The sequence below is a fragment of the Condylura cristata genome, unplaced genomic scaffold (assembly GCF_000260355.1).
Source record: "Condylura cristata isolate star-nosed mole 26May11 unplaced genomic scaffold, ConCri1.0 scaffold00014, whole genome shotgun sequence".
In the NCBI taxonomy this organism is placed as follows: Eukaryota; Metazoa; Chordata; class Mammalia; order Eulipotyphla; family Talpidae; genus Condylura; species Condylura cristata.
Window position 1 is genome coordinate 24,319,747 of NW_004567115.1, and position 7,773 is coordinate 24,327,519.

General features: G+C 46.2%; 1 protein-coding gene across 1 annotated transcript in view; it reads left to right on the forward strand.

Annotated features, from left to right (window-relative positions):
* Positions 1–364: 364 nt before the first annotated feature.
* TACC1 (transforming, acidic coiled-coil containing protein 1) overlaps positions 365–7,773 on the forward strand; it is a 102,194-nt gene continuing 94,785 nt past the window's right edge. Inside the window, exon 1 of the mRNA XM_012724854.1 lies at positions 365–597. The gene's annotated coding sequence lies outside the window, so the exon portion shown is untranslated. The remainder of the gene's footprint in view (positions 598–7,773) is intronic.

Here is a 7,773-nt window from a genome sequence, read left to right on the forward strand (position 1 = left end):
GGAGGAGGCAGATCCGTCAAAAACGTCCCCAGTACAAAAGTTGGCAAAATAAGTAGCTTTTTTAAAAACTGAACTTTATAACCGGAGAAAGTCTCCCACAAGGAGCGTGTCCTGAGCCAAGTTTAAGCAGAGGAAAATTTTTCCAACATGTCAGGAACGAAGCTGACATTCCATTAAGGGGAAAAAAAAAAAACAAAACTGCTGGAGGAAGGAGAAAGGGGGGAGTAGGGGGGAGGCACCAGAATTCAGACGGAGTTTTAAATTCCAGACGGGCCACAGTTGGAAGCGCTGGCAAGGCTCCCCCTCCTACGGAGGACCGCGCATTTCTCCCTTGAGCTCCCAGCCCCAGTGGACATTTCCTGTCCTGCCTCTGGAACAAACCAAAACGTAAAAAACATCCTTTCCCGCTACCCAAGCACCGAACTCAGAGACCATCTCTCTTCACGTCGGTGAGCTCCACGCCTGCCCTCCCTTTCCTTCCGTGGAGCCCCACCCTGACCGGCAGCACCGGGCTTCCCAAGGAGAGCTGATGGGTCCTCTGTAGCAGGTGGTGCAGAAGGCAACGAGAAACGACCCTGGAGACCCCCCACCAAAGAGGTAGGGGCCGTGGGTGCCATGAACACTTGTCCTGCAAGCCCCTCGGGCATTACTTGCTGCTGAGTGTGGGGTGGGTGGGTGGGTGTACTCAATAGGGGGTGAGACTTTTCTTTCCCTCTCTTTCCAGCTTCAATCTTGGGTCCCTGGCTGCACACATCTTGTTTGCATTCTCTGTGTTAGGGCAGAATTCTGAAAATTCCTGATTTCTTTCTTCTTTATTTCCTCCTTTTGGAGAATTCACAAATACCTTCAGTTCTGAATAAATTCACAGAGACATGGCTGTGAAAAGGCACTTTCATGGTGATCAACTGGGGTCCAGCTGTTTCAGGAGACCTTCACCATGTGTCTTTCTGCCCTCCATGCTGGCTCCTTCCCTGTCTCCACCCGCCATCATGGGCACATGCACATCAGTTGTTCCTGCAGGTGTGGTGTGTGGGATGTGGCCCAGGGTCCCTGGGCACCTTTGAGTGCCAGTGCTCTGGTTTGGGGACAGAGGCCAGGAACACAGCTGCTGGTGCCAGAGCTAACTGGTCAATCCAGAGCTAACTGGATGTGGCCATGACTTCCTTAGGGAGCGGCTTCCAGCACCGATTGTTCCAAGGCTGGCTTTGGCAACACGCATCGTCACATTGAACTGACTCAGAACTCAGCGTGACTTTGCTCAAGGAATACTCACAGATACATGGTGCCTTCACAAAAAAAGCCTTTCCAATGTCCTTCCTCTGAATTCCTATGGCTTTTACTTATCTACACCACATGTTTTCCTCCTTACCCACACACTGCCATTCCCTGCTCACTAAGAGGCTATAGTAAATTAGAAAGTGAAACAAAACGAGTCATAACCTACTTGTTGAGGATCCCAAGAATGGCAATTAACTTTTGAACATTTGCTGTGTGCCAGGCCAGTACATGTCATCACCATTATCCCCATTTTACAGAAGAGGGAAATTGAGGCTGGAGACACAACTAACATGAGGTCACTGAACTAAGGTACCTGAGTCTTTAAGCCCTGCTGCTGTGCTCTGAAACCAGAAAGACTGGGGCTTGAAACCTGGTCCCAATATGATCTAATTGGGGGACTTTCGATAAGTTTTCCCATCTGTAAAATGGGATAATAATAATCCTGTCTCCCAGAGGTGTCATAAGAGGTAAAGTAACTTGAAAAGGATATTCCGCTGAGGCAAGTGAATAATGCACGTGTGCTGTCCCCACCCCTCCAGTGTGTGGTACAAATGCAGAGGGATGCCTTGCAACTGAAGAACCACAGGGCTCTGTAGGAGGGAGCGCTCATGCCTTGTGAGGACTCGGACCTTCGGTGAGGAACACTGGCGTTCACTGCCAAGCAGAACCAGGCTGTACCTGCCCACTCACAGACTCTAAGCTCCCTAAGGACAGGGTTTACATCTTAGATACATTTTGTTTATCTTAGAAAATGTTTCTCAAACTGTGGTCTAAAGACAGCATTGTGTTTTGGAAGGGACTCGAGATCTGGGGAGTAGTTCAAACTTGTAGGTATTCCAGGATCATCTTCATTCCACATACAATAAAGCAGCTCCATCTTTACCTGACTTAGATGTTGGGGTTCCTCGTTGTCTTGAAAACAGTTTTTAGAATTGCTTACCTGAAACTTGGAATGTTTTGTCTAGGTTGGAAATGACTACTTATGGAAGGGAGTTGATTTATGGAGGTTTCTCAGTTGCCTCTGCCTAGGCTCTCTCTGGGCTCTTCCTATCTGCATTCTACTTGCATGATCATCTCCTGTCCTGGGCAACCCCCTGGAGGTGTGTACCAGCCAGTTCAGGAGGTGAGCTTGTCCACTGAAAGTAGCCTGTCCTCATGAGCCCTAGAGTGCTTGTATTACAACCCGGCCTCTCTCTGGTCTTTCCTGTAGCACTTTAAGTTGCTCATAGCTACAGACTGTGACTACAAATGACAGTCATTATTATGGAACTTCCTTAATGGCAACAGTGTCCTTACTGAACCAAGCTGTGTATGTGCTGGGCATATGATACAGATAAATTCACCTTCCCCACAAAAGCCTTACCAGGCAGCTTTGGCATGCTCCCCACTCTGCAGATGTATCTAAAGGTAGAGATATCAAGGGACTTGCCCGAGGACACTGGCCAGTAGTGGTGAAGGTGGGTTTGAAGCCTCATCCTCTGAGTCGGAACCACTGCCTTGAGTGTTTCTGCAACCCTTTTTGACAGAGGTACGAGGGATATCTCTGTGAATGTGGTTCTTTCACATATTTAACAAAGGATGCTCCTGAGAATAAGCTGTGAAGAACAGTGACAGAGCTAGGACTGAGTGTTCAGTGGAGGAAAGAGGATGTCTGTGAAAAGGTAGAATCTGCATTCTTGATCAGTTGTGCCCGTGAGACACATCCCCACTCCTTTGGGTGATGGTCTGGCATAATGGAAAGATACAGCTCTGTAGCCAGATACCTGGGTTCAAATCCCAGAGCGATCACATACTAGCTAGTTCCTCTTATGTAATTATATAACCTCTGTGCCTCCACTTCTTCAAGATAATGACTTCCTGCTAGAGGGAGGCTAATACAGTATGTATTTCACAAAGATCTTAGGATAAAATTACTTCATCCACAGTAAGAATTTAGAACTATTTCTCTAACACACTGAATAAATACTTTCTATGTACCTCTTTACCTAAAGAATTGGGTGACAGTTTGGAAAAAAAGTAACAGTTCTTTGAGACTTAAAGTAGGCACAATATTTAAATTTTTTATATAATTTATTTATTTAAATATATTTTACATCATTGTTCACTTAAGTAGACACAGTTTTAATGGAGCCGGACTATAGTCAGAAAGGTCCCAGGGCCCCTGAAGGGCCAGGTAGGACCTAGGAGAAAAGCTGAGATCTCTCTTCCAGGGGTGAAGAGGTAGAATGGAAAATAGTCTATAGTATTAGTCTTGCCAAATTGGACCCTTTGATTAAATGAAATATTTATTTCTGTGTAGTTGTGGCAATTAGTCCCACCTTTGATCTGTTGTTATTAAAAAAAATGAAAAAAAAATTGCTTGACTCTTTTTAATAAGTAAACACTTTTGGCTGAACTACTTTTGGTTTTAGAAGGATAACTTTAAGATTTAAAGCTATGAGATAAAATGTAAGGGCTCAATTTTGACTTATTTTGTGGCTTTTTCAGAGAACGAATTTGTGAGCACAATCAAAGTCTAGATCAAATTTGTAATGGTCTTGAATATAGTGTACACCTGCTTACCCACATTTTTACTAGAAGTCAAAGTTAGCAAGAAATAAGTTAATGACTGACATTAATTGAACACTTACTATGAGCCAGACCTTGTACTAAGTGTTCTATCTGCATTATCTCATTTGTTTAATCCTCACAACCCCCTGTCAGGTAAGTACTATTATCCCCAGCTCAGAAATGAGAATAACAAGGTTTGGAGGAGGCAATAACCACACAACTGTTGAGTGTTAGTTAGGACTGCCTGATTGGGGGTTGGCGCTTAAAGCTCACCTTCTGGTTCTAGTGAATCTAATCACCCTTGGTGTAAGCCCTTTCTTCTGAAGAGTGTTATATTTGGAAATGGGTGAAAGGAGCAGCGACCCTCACGGATGTTGTCTGAGGAGAGGGGTGGTCGGGACATGCAAAGGCAGCTGATAGGAGAGTTTCAGGGTGATCGCATCTCAACCTGAAAACTGTCAGGCAGGGCCAGATGTGGAGAAACTTATAAAGTAGGTTGCCTGCTTTTACCTTTCTCTGGGCACCTCTCTGCCCAGGGATTTCTACCTCCTTTGTCACATCTGGACAAAACAGGGTCCACTGATAACCTCCCACTGTGCCCCACTCAGCCTGGGGTAGCCTTAGCACCCAATCCTGAAATGAATGCTCTTACTTGTTGTTCATCAAAATGCCCTTTGACCAGTGTTTGATTCTTAGCAAATCATTGGAACATGATTCATAGAGATTCGAGAAGCAGGGGTAGTTGTAGTGGGAGGCTTGTCAGCCACTCAGCACAGTAGGAGAGGCATCTTGGAGGAAGGCAACTTCTGGACAGCCCCTCGCGGCTCCCCACAGTTATCTGGTCCATAGCGGGGAAGGCAAGCTCCTTTCTGTGGGTCTGAGGTGCCAATGACAAGCCTCTTGTGTGTTATTAGAGAAACTGCTATTCTGAATTCTCAAAACATTAGCAGGCACAGCTCAAGGGAGCAGTGTGAAGATGTTCCTTATTGGTGCCCAGACCCCCCTCTCTTTCCACCCACCTTCTCATCCAGACTCTCTTTCTCAACAATAGTAAGGTCTTTAGGCCCTGAAGTCACTGAACAACCTTCCAGCACACATCTCCCACGCGTGGGTGTGTTTACAAGAATCAAATTGTTTTGCTGGGGAACAAGCGGTGACATTCCAACTTAGGAATCAGCAGTTTGGAGGAGGTTTTTAAGGATTTTAGAATATGTCTTTCTTAGCAAGTCCCCCTCTCCCTCCCCCTAGCCCAGACTACAAATTAGTGTTCATGTGGGACCCATCAATAATTGTGGAGGGTCCTAGTTTAATGACTGAGGAGGAGTTAGGGAAAGGAAGGAAATCTGTTGACTATCCCAGGCCACCCAAGACATAAGGGGTGAGGAGGATCGGGAGGGGCTCCTGCCTCTTCTGCATGTTCTATCCTGTGGAGAATGAGGACATTTTCTTCCTCCCTCTCAGCCGCTGTTTTCAAAAGGAAGTTCCAAAGAGACAGAAGCAGACAGGAATAGTTGAAAAAGTAGACACAATACAGAGCAAAATGCCCCAAGGCTGCAGGAGGAGACTCAATATATGTTCAATGTTCAACACGTGGGGCCCTCCTAGATCCTTGGAACTTTCCACAGTTTGACTTTCTGGCTAATTATTACCATCTGCTCTGCTGGGCTTGCCAGTCGAGTTGCCAGGCCAGCCTGAAGGCGGCACCAGCCTCTGCCAGCTACCCTTGGTGATTTGCTCAGGTATAAGCAGGCGGGCCCATGGCCCGCTGACCCGCTGCTCCCCTCAGATCTTTCAGAGGGCTGCGCTCTGCCCTCAACCTGGCTGCTCACCTCTGCTTGTCCAGAGCCCACTATGGTTTTCCTTTCCAGTGTGCCTGTGACATGTCTGCACACTTGAATGAGCATAGTCGCTCCTTTCCCCAGAGTGGACTGAAAACCAGCTTGGAACTGCACATCCTTGCTGAGACCCAGATGCGTCATGGAAAAGAAAGGCCTGCCTGTACTTCAGTAAATAAACAGTTGTCAGGACTTCAGGCAACATCTCAGACTTAACCTGATAAGGCATTTGTCTGCTCATAGGAACACAAGTATCAGAATTGAAAGGGATCTGAGCGACTCTCTAGTCTAAACCCTTAATTTTGCAGATGAGGTGATGAGGCGGCCTGAAGAAGAGATAACTTCCCAAGGTCACAGAGCTAGCTAGGACCCAGGGGCCTTGTTATTTCATAGAACCTGTTAAATGGGTAGTCTTGAGAAGAGATTAAAATTAGACAGAACTGGATATTTCTATTTGCTCTAGGAGTCCACTCTGCAACCGCCTCCACTCTGCTCTGTGAGCAGCAGGCTAACCAGAGCAGCTCCGTTGCATTTGGCTTCTAGTTAGGTTGAGCCAGTGGAGGACATGGCAGGAAGACAAAGACGCGAAGGTACTTACTTATTGCCCTTTCCTGCTACATTACCATGGGCTGGTTGTGGCTTCTGTCAGAGGCCTGGCGCAGACCCCTCTCCACAAAACTCTCTTTCTTGGCCTAGGGGACCCACCCATGCAGCCCGAGGAGCCACACTCTACTGGAGGTTTCCCAAACTCCCCTCAGATCTTTATAAACAGCCCCTTGGTTAAACTCTACAACTGAAGAGTGTCGCCAGCCAGGACCCTGACTGACACATGTGACTCTGCTTATTTATTTAAAGATTTATGCATACAGAGCTGGGGTACGGGCCAGAGGTACAGGGGCGGTGAGAGGATTCACCAGAGACAGAAGAGCGGGGAGCAGAACAGGCAAATCTATGAAGTACACTGCGGAGGGGAGCAGCAGGCGGGTCAGGAGAGGTCTGCCACGCCATGTGGTCTCCTCCGGGACCAGGAATGGAACTCGCACTGAAGTGGCTACGGCCAGCTTGCAGTGCTGCGTCCTAACCCGTTGTGCCACCAGAGAGGACCCATCACTCTGGTTATTTAAAGGAGGGAAAATCTATATGAAAAAAAAATGCACCTAAATTTATGAAGAGGATATAGTTCTCATGGCTGCCATAAAAAATTACCACAAATTTGGCAGTTTTGAACAACAGAAATTTATTCTCTCTGTTCTAGAAGAAAGAAATCCAAAATAGTATCAATGGGCAGGATTACAGTATCAACCAGGCTACACTCCCTCCGGAGGTCTGGGAGAGAATCCATTCCTGCTCCTTTTATCCTCTGGCTGCTACACCACTCCTTAGCTTGTGGTTGAGTCCCTCCCCCATCTACCCCATGGGCTTCTGCTCTTCTATGTGAGACCTTCCTCAACCTCCCCTTTGTAAGGACACTTTGTAGGGCCCACCCAGATAATCCAGGACCTGCTGCCCCTTTCATCATTAATGAAATTAATCATACTTGCATTTTCTCCTGTATTACTTTTCAGGAATTGTATAGTTTGTGTTTTCTGTTTTGATCTATGAGCCACTTTGTGTTACTTTTGTGAAGGGTTTCTGTGTTGTCTTTCAAAGTTTTTTGTTTTCATTGCTTTTTGATTTTGCAGAATTCTGTTGCTATATTCTTTAGCTTTGAGATGCTTTGCCCAGTTATGTCTGTTCCATTTAATAAGTACATAGCAGACATTATGTCTGTTGCAGTGTTTTTTCTTTTTCTTTTTCTTTTTTTTTTAAGATTTATTTATTTATGCTTACAGAACTGGAATACAGGCCCGAGGTATGGTGGGTGAGAGGATTCATCAGTGACAGAGTGGGGAGCAGAACAGGCAGAGGAGAGCAGTGGGCGGGTCAGAAGAGGTCTGCCTCTCCATGTGGGTCAGCTCTTAGGCTGGGGATTGAACTTGTGCTGCATTGACTTCTGAGAGCCTCATAGTATGATGCTTTAATTACTTGTGCCACCAGGGAGAGCCCTGTTGCAGTGTTTTGTTGTGTTTTGTTTTTAAAGATTTATTTATTTTTGCATACAGAACTGGGG